Raw genomic sequence first — 12085 nt, 5'->3', positions numbered from 1 at the left:
AATTGTTGCTTTACTGTTGCTCTAATCCTTTATTTCCTGTAGACCAAGGTTAGGTCCAGAGGCTGTATAAGATTGAGGCTAAACATTTTTGGCAAAAATACCTGCCAGGAGATGCTGTGCACCTAAGCTTGCAGCAGCCGCGGTGACGATGCTGTGTTAGCTTGCTAAGTGAAGCTGAACTGGATGACGTGGTTAAGGCGACAAGTCACGGATCTTTCATTGTAAAGACCCACATGGCCCTTTGTAAGTAATGTCACCTGCAGCATGACATTTTGGCCTCCAATGGCTGTGGGTTCCTAACAGTCCTTCATCCGGGAGTGTCAGCATACTCATGTGATCCTTGCTTGAGTCATTTAGGGCTGCAAAATGCATTTTTCTCATTTCTGATGGAACTGGAAATCAAGAGGAAGAGTCCTTCTTTTTCTCTCTCCCTGAGGATAACTATGTAGACTTTTTAAAATTTAGTGTGTTATAACCAGCTACAACATGATTCTTTTTGGTCCTCACATGGTCCCAAGCTTAGCCATCTGGCAATACAGATGCAATTAGTTTTGAGGCAAAAATAAACAAAGAAGGATTACCATTTGAGAATAAGAACAATTGCAAATTCCCACAAGTGAACTGGTCCACCCAGGGCAGCATCCAGTGACCTCACACGGGCCCATGTAAGTGCTGGCAGAAACTTCCTTAAGCATTCACAAGTGAGACAAGTATGGTAAGTAATGCACCACTGGGCCAGGCATTTACATTCACCCTTTTTTTGGTCTTGTGATATATACTTTTAAAGTTTTATTTAAGAAGTCCTTGTCTAAGGATGGCTATAATAAAAAAAAAAAAAAGAAAGAAAGAAAGAAAATAAGCGTTGGCAAGGACATGGAGCGGTGGGAACACTGTGGAGCCGTTGGTGGGAATGCAAGATGGTGCAGCTGCTGTGGGAAACAGCTTGGCGGTTCCTCAAAAGGTTAAACATACAACTACTATAGGACCTAGCAATTCCACTCCTAAGTATTTATGTAAAAGGACTGAAAATGGAGACTTTAACAGATACTTGTACTCCCGTGTTCACAGCAGCATTATTCACAACCACCAAAAGATGGAGGCAACCCAAGTGTCCGTCAGTGAGTGAATGGATAAACAAAATGTGGTGCTTCCATACAATGGAATATTATTCAGCCTTAAAAAGGGATAAAATTCTGATACACACTACAATATGGATGAACCTTGAAAACATTACGCTAAATGAAAGAAGGCAGACACAAAAGGAGAAATATTATATGATTCTGCTTAGATGAGGTACTTAGAGTCATCAAATTCATAGACACAGAAAGCAGAACAGTGGGTGCTGGGGCTGGGGGAGGGGGAATGGGGAGTTGCTGTTTAATAGTGACAGAGTTTCTGTTTGGGAAGATGAAAAGTTTTGGGTATAGATAGTAGTGACGGTTACACAATATTGAGAATGTTTTTAATGCCACTTACAAATGGTTAAAAGGACCAATATTATATTATACATATTTTATCACAATTAAAGAGAAAAGAAGTCCTGCCTCACTCCCGGGTCACAAGGACAGCCTGCTACATTTTGCTCTGTTAACTCTAGTTTCACCATTTGCATTCAGGTGTCCAGGCTTTCCGGAGTCCAGCTGAGCTTTGGTGCCATGACCATGGTACGCTCCCCGACAGTCTATGACAGAGTAGCCTGGTGGTGGAGGGTGACTCTTGAGCTTCCAGCCTGGGTTTACATCCTGTGTCTGTCACTCACACATTGTGGGCTGCTCTCTGCTCAGTTTCCTCATCTGTGAAATGGGGATGATAGGGTACCCATCTCACAGGAATACTGTGAGAAGGGAATGAATTAACGTGTGTGAAACACTTACAACCGTGCTGGCCCCACAGCAAGTGCTGTGCTCCATCTATTGTCATTGGTGGAGTTAGCTTCACTGTATGATAAGATTCCACGGCTTGCTCTGGTCTTTCCGTTCTGCCCCACTGCTCGTCTGTTCCTGTAGTAACACCAGACCCTTGTAATCACAGTGGCCCCAAATCCCTCAGAATCTGGAAGGGCTGAGAGTTGGCACACAGGAGGCGAAGCTGTGGGCAGATCTGCAGGTCACCCAGCAGCATCTCCACAGCCCATCGCCAGCCTGCTCTGTGTCCCATGCAGCTATGATCCCCCAGGACCAAAGCACCAGGCAGAGGGGTGTGGGGTCCAGCTTATCATCGTCCACGCCCAGGGTGACACATGGTGGGTCCTCCTTTTGGCTAGACTAATGGAATAGAACTTTGTTGCTGGAAAGACCTCGGGGAGCACATAATGCAAGCCTGCTGTTTCACAGGAGAGCAGACTGAGGCTCGTGGTAGAGAAAAGCGGGTGCTCAAAGCCAGACAGCTGGCTGGCGCAGCAGGGAGCAGATCCCTGCCAGTCACCTTTCCACTGGGTGCACCCACCAGGTGGCAGAGCACTGTCACCACTCGGAGCAGATGCCAGCACAGAAGACAAGATACTCGGGGAGGACCACAGAGAAACAAAGCAATCTCGGCTGGAAAGGTCTCATGAGCAACGGTTGTGAATGGAAACTGTTACTCAAGTGACGGAAGTGGAGCCGGCGTTTGGGGTTCAGATGGTTGCTGAGCGCTTTTACTGAATGCAATTTCATATCGCTGGTTTTGTCTCTGGAGCAATGCTCCCTGAGCTCAGAGATTCCTTTTCTCTCTCTGATCACAGTAATTGCGTGAAAACCTTTTCAGGGGGCTCTGTCGTAGAATTAATCTCGCCTTTCCTGTTTATCATTTGTGCGTTAATATCTTAGTGATCTGCATTCGAGTTTTGGTCAGTGGACCTTTTCTTTTCTATGTAAAGTAACCAGAAAATAGTCCTACAACAGCAAATTTGGTGGAGGTGTTGAAGGCAGAGCAAGGGATCCTTGTAAGGTGAGAAGACACGGATCCAGAGATGGGGTGGGTCTTCCCAGCTCCTTTAGAAACTGGACAACTGAACGGTGAAGTCAAAATTCTTGCAACCTGGCCTTGGATTTCCTTTTCCTCCCGCCTCTCTTCTTTCATCCTGTGCCTTTTCCACCACTATTTATCAGTCTTTCTCGTGCGACATGAGGCCCACAAAGCTGCAGGCTCTGACCCCAGGAAGTAAGAATCTGGGGGCTAGATTGTAAAGAAGGCAGCAGGGGAGGCCCCTGGAGGGTTGATCACCTCTGCATGCATGTGGGACCTGGGGCCAGAGTCCAGGGGGTTAGAACACAGAGACCTAGTGACCTCTTAGCCGCTTGGACTAGGAGAGAGTTGTATCATTCTGGCCCTCCAGCCTGGGCAATGGGTAGGGAAGAAGCTCTAGGTGGGGAGAGAAGAGGGCCACCTGCAGGCTGGTCGTGTTAGGGTGACAGGGACGTGCAAGGGTCAGTAAGACAGGTCGGCCTGGAGCTGTGCTGCAACGTGGGCTCACAGGCCTCATCTCCCAGCTAGCACTGTGGGCTTCCAGGGGCCAGCCCAGGAGACGCACAGGATGGGAAGAGGTCCATGCAAGGATCTCATGGGGGGTGTGGCTCATTGTGGGGGGGTGGTTCACCATTCTCTGGTCAGCAGTGTGGATGATCAGGAGAAGATGGAGGTAGAGACCTCCAGAAACGTGAAAGAAAGCGAGTCCGGCGGCAGCAAATGCCCGAGAGACTGTCTGTGGGTAAGACCCCTCCTTCAGGCGGTCGCGGCTGGCCTTGTGAGAGCAGCGAGTCATCTGTCAGGGAATGATGCTGCTGTGGCCACGTCTGTCCCTGGAGAGATGCAGGAAGCTGGGTCTGGGATGCAGTGGGGTGAATAAAACCGGAGAAGATGTCACATCTCTGGGTGATTCTCTCGGTGTGACTTTTAGAAGTTTTGATATACTTCTTAATGAAAACATATTTCATCCACTGATTCTTGAAAAAAGTAGTTTATGACATAGATAGAAATAAGAGAGTTTGATATTAAACATGACCGCAGTTACACACCAGAGAGAAAATTCTATGGCAGCGGCTGTGTGACTTCATCAGGATGCTCTCCCAACTCAGCTCGTTCCCTTGGATTAGAAATGCTGTAGACTCCCGGACGTCTCTCGTATCTACCACCCTGGCTTTGCCGCTTAGGAGGAGGAACCAAGGGGGAGAAGCAAAAGGGTTCACAGGGAGAAGGGTACAAGGAATCTCTCCACTTTCTGCCCATCCCTAGTTAAAGGTTCCGATGGCGACTGCCAGTGTGAACACCAAAGAAAGGGTTTCAGGAGAGTTAACTGAAGCAAAAACGGAAATCCCCTCATTCAATAAAAGATATAGAGGAGCCAGCTGAGGACCCGAAGGCGGAACGGACATGTGAAGCAGTGGAATCAGAAAGACAGCTCTCACAACAAATGCACAGGCTGAGAAGGAGACCTTGGATGGAACGGTTGGCAGGCTTACAGGAAGCGAAGGGCAGAGTGTCAGTGACAGTGGGGCCGTGGGACTGCCCCTTCTAATGCTGTTAGACAAGAAGCCTCTTTGAGCAACCTGCTGTGTGGACCCATGGGCTCTGCCACGCTCCGGACTTGGGCTGCATCCTTATGGTGAGAACCTCATCCAATGCACCTGGCCAGGCTCCTAGGGCCGTGCCCTTTATCTCGTGAGAGCAGACCAGGCTGACAGGACCCATGGGGAGCAGTCTCCTGTCGCCCTAAGGTGCATCCTGTTCTAGAGAGAAGTCCCTATTCCACCAGCCTGTCCCCTGCTTGCCCTATGACGTGATCTGGTGAAGCAGGTGGCAGAGGAAAGGGGACATTGTGTTCCTACACCCATCTTGCCAACTCCTTACAAGGCTTAGTCTTTGACTCTGCTTAAGATACTCTAAAAATTCTCTAAATAAGATTGAAGTTATTATCTTTGAGTTCAGGTCTATCTGGAATGATGAAAACCGTTTAGCCACATATCTGATTATAGTATTTGTAATGGAAACCAAAAAGGCCACAGTAAGCCTGGTGAAAAAATTAGAAAAAGATGTCCTACATTCAAATTTCCAAGGGGCTGTCTAGTTATAGTGGAAAAATAAATATACATTTCCTCCCTACGTTTTAAACAAAAATAAATCCCAGATCGCTTAAAGAGTTAAGTGTTAAAAAATAAATCAAGCCATAAAAGTGATAACAAAGATGAATACCTATCTGAGGCCTGGGTGGGAATCTTGTTTTAATAAAAGCAATGGAAGAAATAACATAGGAAAGAGTGATAGGTTGAGTTACAAAACATCTACAAATTGCCCATCCAAAAAGATCATAAAATTAAAAGGCAAACAATTTAGAGATTATCTGAAACAAACAGAAAAAAGGGCCAGGAGCCTAAATAAACACAATATTTAAATACTCTTATCATATCTGAAATAATAGAGAAATAAATCAAGAATCCAGCCCTGACAGTGAACGTCATGTAATGCAGATTAAACACATCATTTCGGGGAAGACATTTCACAAACGTGTTTTGTAAGACTGACTCCCCAGGCATAAATTGGCCAAACCCAAGCATATATGGGGTCCAGGGAGGAGGAGACGGGGAAAGGCTGTGTTCCCTCCAGGGCAGGATTTTATCGCTGCTGATAACCAGCTACAGAACTGAGCGTGCCTAGCTTCCATAGACCAAGGCAGGAACAAGCCAACAAGATGTCAAAGGATAGTCATCACCCCAGGCAGTGCCCCTCATATGTGAAACAATTCGTGTGAGACTGGCTCTCCAGAGGTTATGGGGGAGATCTCCAGGTCTGTGCAAATTCTGGCTCTGCCGGGCAGAGCTCCACACGCTGACCTCACCACTGCCTGCTCTTCATGGCGGCAGTCACTGGTGGGCCAGATCCAGAGATGGAGGGAAACGCCTGGCTTTTGACTGGTAACCACGGAGTGGTCCTTCCACCAACAGAAACAGCCATTGAGAGCAAATGCTTCATTTTCTGATGCTGAGTATGTTGAAGCTGCCTCGTGGACAGCTAGGGTTCCCGATGGGTTTGGAGTCCTAAGATCTAGACGCGTGAAAACGAAAGCCCAGAGAGATGCTTCCTTCATCCTTCCATTGCTACTGAGTCAACGAATTGTAGAAATTGTGAGAGTTGTAGGAAGGCGGGAGTCAAAGACCACCCATGTCAGCCTGAAGCAGAACGTCGCCAGCAATCTCCTGTTGGGGAGTTCATGCAGAATCTGGAGCCAGGCCGTGGCCTCTCTGTGGTATTTATTCTCTGGTATTTGACACGTGAGTCTGGAATTGAGTGGGGCTTGCTACTATGGATGTAAAACGAAAAATGTTCTAGGCCATTTTGAGATTCACTATAAAACTGTAGACATTGGGGATAAATTAAAATTGTTTTGTACTTCGAACCAACCCCGTAATTCTGGCTGACCTGTGACATACAGGATTAGGGTGATGTGGTTTTGACAATTTGCTCTGTTCTGTAGGGCAATCTGCACCTCCTGGTGCCAGCAGTGACCTTCATGCGTCCTTCAGTCATCATAGTCCATGGCCACCCCTGGGGCTGAGATGAAGGCGGAGGAATCTATAAATTCATCCTTCTGGGAAGGGCATGGTTTCCTCCCCAGGAAAATCGGGGAGGAAGCACATGGTGAGATGATCCCACCGGACACCACACAGCACAAAACTAGAGCTACTTTCTGGAAGCCCTTTTGTTTTTGGGGTCAGACCCGCGTCTTCACAACTTCCAAGCCCCACACTCCCTCAGCCAATGTCAGGTGCACCTACTCCTTTGTGCTCATGAGGAATTTAGGGTTCAAGACGCTCCATCCTTTTGATTTCACTTCCTTAACTACTTGGCCTGTTCTGCAGTTTTAGGAGTTAAAAAGTTGGTTGATGTTCTTTTCAGTCCTAACAAAATATCTCAATATCCATAGCCCTTTGAGATCTCCTGGCAAGGGAGAAACCAAAATGCAAGCAGGCCCCATTTTGCCAGCCAGCTGGTGATCCGCACACTGGGGCTGAGCAGCTGTAAACCTCGGGGCTGCCTCTGAGCAGCTGCATCCCCCCCACCATGTGAGCCACCAAAACTCCCTGTAAAAGGGCCAACACATCTTATAAAGCCAGGCGGGCAAATGCTCATGAAATCGATCTCGGAAGACTTGGCAACTGCCAGCTTCACAAGAATCCCTGGCAAGAACAATGAACTTATTCTGGAGGATGGATTTACCTAGGAAGGCTCCATCAGTAACGAGGGTGGGCCCGAAACCCTCTCCTTAGAGTTGGACACCATTGCCTGAATTTGTCTGATTTTTAAATTACTTCCATCAAGATACATTACCTTTATATTACATTATATACCGTATTACATTACATTACATAATATTACATAGAGATGGTATTTCCAGAAAAATTAAGGGTAAGATAAGAATAAATGCAACTCTGAGTCACTGTGAAGATGAGAAGTGAGCAGCTAGTAAGTACACCTAGGAAAGCATGGGGTCGTGGGAAGGGATGCTGGATGTGCAGCCCTTAGGGACGACAGGGGACAGGCTTCTGCACACACTGCTGTGGGCAGCTGCACACAGCGCTCTGTGGACTGCTTCGGTCACAGGCAAGCTCGGCGATGACATAGGACATCTTGGTGCTCGAGGCAGCACAGCTGTAAGGATTCGGAAGACTGAGCAGATACACAAAGTGTGGGCCTGAGACTTAGAAGTGGAGTCCGTATACCAGGTGGGTGACGAACGCAGGCTCTGCCTGGCTGAGTGACCACTGCTAGCCACTTCCTTCCTTTGCCCACAAGAACCTACCAGGTCGGAAATTACATCCTGAGAAGTCTCCCAGATGCAAAATAAAAATCCACCTTCACCTGACATCTGTTAGCCTCCAAAGGTCTAATTCAGACCAAAAAGGGGCCTCTTGTGAGAAGTTGTATTGCTAAACATGGGGTGGCCAGAACTTTGTATTGTCCACAACTCCAGAGAAAAAAGAAAGGGAGAAAACCATAAATAACAAAAAATGTTAACCACGTTGATGACCATATCAGGCATAACTCCCCAAGATTTGTCTATTTCTCTATACTAAATTATTTAAAACAAGACTGACGTGGTTATGTAACTAACTTCTTGACCAGAGAATCTTTCCTTGGATAAATCCTCAGCCCATTTCTCCTCTGTATTTATACTGCACAGGCATTAAAGATGACAAGTAGTGAAAAAAAAATGGATTTCCTGCTTTTTACCTACATACAATTCAAGAAATGCAATTCCGGTAGAAACAAACATATAAAGGACCCCAGGGCACACAGGTGGCGTATAATAATGAACTGGAGTGCCTCTTACATGAGGATGATGTTTACCTACAGTACAGGCATCTCCCAGAGGGCGGGAGAAAGAGAGAAGTCAAAGATGTTAAGGGGAGTCATTTCCATTTTACTTTTCGTCTTGACCATCTGTTTAGAGAATAAATCCCCTGAATAGTAAATATCCTCTAAGTACGTAAATATCCTAAGTATAATTAACCAGGATGTGGCTTTCTGATGAGGAAATGACGCCCTGGTGTGGCAGGGAGGGGCTGGGTCCCAGGTGCCTGTTATCATGGGAAGAGCACGGGATTCTGACTCCCCCACCTCCAAGTCATGTGACTCTGAGTGCATGGCTTCGCTGCTCTGTGCCTCAGTTTCCCCACTTGTAAAGTAAGGTTAATAATAATACCAATAGGAGCGCTTAAAACGTGTGCTTGGAATGCACCTTCCTTCCCCTCTCCCCCGCCGCCCCCAGGAATCTGCAGTCATCCAAAGGTGAATCAAATGACATAAATCCATTAGGGTAGAAAAAAGATCTGTTCAAACTAAGGCACTGATGGAAGCTGAGTTTCTGAGTAAGTCAGTGTTTTTAAACGAAGCATCTCAGCGTAAGAGAAAAGGAAATAAATAAAATGGTGCTGAAAATAACATCCTGAGGTTTGAAAGCAACCGGGCTAACTCCGACTGGGGACTATTTCAAGATGTTGTAATCAAAGTGAATGTAATCCATGCATTTCCATCCTCGTCACCACAGACACTTCTGCATCCCCCAGCACATCTGTTGACATTCCCAGTGATGTCATCAGAGCTCTGCTTTTAAAGAAAGGATGAGGATTAACAGAAACGGGGCTCCGACTGAATCCCACAAGCTCAGAATGCGTTGTTCTGGTCCGTTTGCCTCCTTCCTCGCGGGCCAGGCCACCACAGTAACCCACCCACTGCTGACAAGAAACATATGCGAAATGACCATAAGTGCCTAGTAGTTACTTAACTTGCTAAACAAAAGAGATTATGCCAGAGTACCTTTTTTTCCTTTAGAATCAACAGGATATAACTGATTTCCTTCAAAGCAGGGAGTGTCTCCCCTTTGGGCTTAGAAAGTTGATTTACAGGGAAAATGGTTGAAAAATTAATCAGGCATGAAAACACAGGTGAAGTCCTACGAGAAAATTATCATTGCAAAAAATATTCATAGCAGGAACTCTCTGCGCGTTGTGGAGAATGGTCCATGGAAACAAGAGAATTGTACTTAGGGACCCTCCTGTGGGTAGGTGTCTGTGGTCTCTATGAAGGTGCCTGTGTCCATCAAGAAATCTGTTTGCTCAGCATTAATGTACAACTGAAATTTCACAAGATTGTAACCTATCAATAACTCAATAAAGAAAAAAAAAAAAAGAAATCTGTTTGCTCAGGATCTCCTATAGGTCTTGCTGTCATCCTTAGTAACTGACACAATCGTAGGCTCTTCAGGGTGTAGCTGGAGGGGATAGGGCTGAACTAAGGCATCATTCTTTCTAACCAGATGGTAATTAACGTTCAACCTTCCTTCTCACTCCCCCACTCAATTGGACCTAAACAAAACCCAGACAAGAAAAGTCCTAACAACTCCAAGGCCAATTTTCATGGAGAAAAGGAGCAAACATGAACACAGGTGACACTTACCCAGCCTTTGCTGAGCCGGCAGTACTCTACATGCAATAAGAAACTTAATCCTCACATCAACAACACTGTAGGGTAGGTACTATTATTGACATCGTTCCATTCTAAGTAGAAGGAAAAGGAGTGCAGTAGAGGTTCCCCAAGGTGACACAGCCAGTAGAGTTTAAACTCCATGAGGCCCCAGGGTCCAGTTTGTGCTCCGAACCACTGCATGGGGGTGTCCCCTCATTGGCAGTGCACAAGAGGGAGGTTTCCAAATTCTCACGTCCAGCCCACACCCACACCAACTAATGTAGAACCCGGGGAGTGGCCCCCGAGCGTCAGCATTTTGTGAAAGTCCCGAAGGCATTTCCAGCTTGCAGCCAAGATTGGGAACCCTTGTCATCCACGTGGGTGACAGTGCCCACTTGCCAACTCACCACATAGGGAATGGCAATGCTTCCTCTCTGGTCTCATGCTTGGGAATACGTTCGCAGTCTTTTAAACCAAACTTCCTTACAACTCAAAGCGGGACATCCCCCTTTGGAATTCATTCTCTTTGGAATACATTACCTAGAATTGTTACTTCTAATAACTCAATGTTGAGTCACCAATGCAGAAACTTTGTCAATTAGAGAAGTTGAACATTTTCAAAGGGTTGTTAAACAGCTAGGAGAACAGCAACACCATCCACGCGAGGCGGGGAGGATGCGCTGAGATGAGGGGGCCGGGAACCGGGGGGAGCGAGCACTCGCCTGCCAGCTTCTCGCACCTTCAGCTGCTGGAGCAGTTGACATTTCCCTTAGAAATGATGTGCAACCTCCTTAAAGAAAGGAGGGGGCAGGCGCCTGACAACTCCTAACTTATTTAAGGATAAAATAGAGCTGTCAGAAACTATTATCTTTTATGTCAAGTATTTGGAATCCCACTGACAACAATTCTCACTTCTGCATACATGACAGGCATCCGTGTTTTTGAGAAACAATCTGGAGTTTTACAATTATTCCCACAAGCCCTCCGCCCCCCTGTTCATTTTCCCTTTTCAAAATAATTTCACTATTCAAACTCCTTGCATTTTCCTTTGAGTGGCTGGCTGTAACTCCAGGTTCCATTGTCTGGGAGTGGCGATTGTCACCGCCGTTGTCACAGTGCACTCCTCTTCCTTCCACATCCTTCAGGATTACTAACTCGTTTGCAAACTGGTGATGGTCTAAGATGGAGAATGAGTTATGGAATATTTGAGTAACTCAGGCTGATGGAATGCAGAGGCGTTGGAGCTAAAGCAACTTGAAATAATCCTTTGAACCAACCCTCTTCTTTCGCGAGTGAGGAGAAATGAAGGTTTAGAGAGGGCAGGCATCCTTTCCGAGGGGAAGTCTGGTCAGTGATGTACATAGAGACCTGGCCTCCTTTCTGTACATACTCGGTCCTCCTATGATGCCTCCAAGAGCCACCTCGCGGAGAGGACTGTTTTGTAAAGATTTTTAATTTTCTCTTAAAAAAATGAACTCCAACTGCATTTTTGGAAAACAATATTCTTTCGTGATGGACCGTTATGGAAAACTTAAAAAGTCTATGATGTACAACAATGTTTGGTTTTAAAGCTGGTTTAAAAGGAGCATAGGGCAATGGGAAAATTTTCTATTCTTGTATGCTTCCATGGCTCATTCTCACAATGTAAAAAGGAGTTTACATAGTCAAGCATATTGTTCTGGAATATTTCACAAATAACTTGACATGATAAAAAGTCAACTATGTTTGATTTCTGTTGAAAACTTTAATATAGAGTATAGAGAAGAAAATAAAAGCTACCAATAAGCTTAGAACCGTTTTCATTTTGGCATATTTCCGACTAGCAGGACATATATTGAATGTGTGTTCATATATATGCCTCTACCTGTGCCGATGGAGAAACTCGTGTATTTAACAACAGTATGATGGCTCTGTATACACAGTTTCATATATATAAATATTCTGCCCAGTCTGTGTAACATTGTAGCAGGAACACTTTCTCACGGGCACTGGATTGAACAAGAAACAAACGTGGAGGCTCATGTGCCCACGGAGTGTGAAGGCATGGAGAGGGAGAGCTTCGCACGTGAGCTCAGAGGTCAAGGTCAATGCTGACGGAGCGCAGGCTTAGCAACAGGTTAAACAAACAACAACTCTCCAGCGCCCG

At 46.0% G+C, this 12085-nt stretch overlaps 1 protein-coding gene across 9 annotated transcripts in view; it reads right to left on the bottom strand.

Moving 5' to 3' along the window:
- Window positions 1-12085, bottom strand: part of RPS6KA2 (ribosomal protein S6 kinase A2) — a 368603-nt gene that overhangs the window by 80124 nt on the left and 276394 nt on the right. The gene's annotated exons all lie outside the window — the stretch shown is intronic.

This window comes from Equus przewalskii, chromosome 32, assembly GCF_037783145.1.
Source record: "Equus przewalskii isolate Varuska chromosome 32, EquPr2, whole genome shotgun sequence".
NCBI lineage: Eukaryota > Metazoa > Chordata > Mammalia > Perissodactyla > Equidae > Equus > Equus przewalskii.
This window is presented reverse-complemented; position numbering and strand designations above follow the sequence as displayed.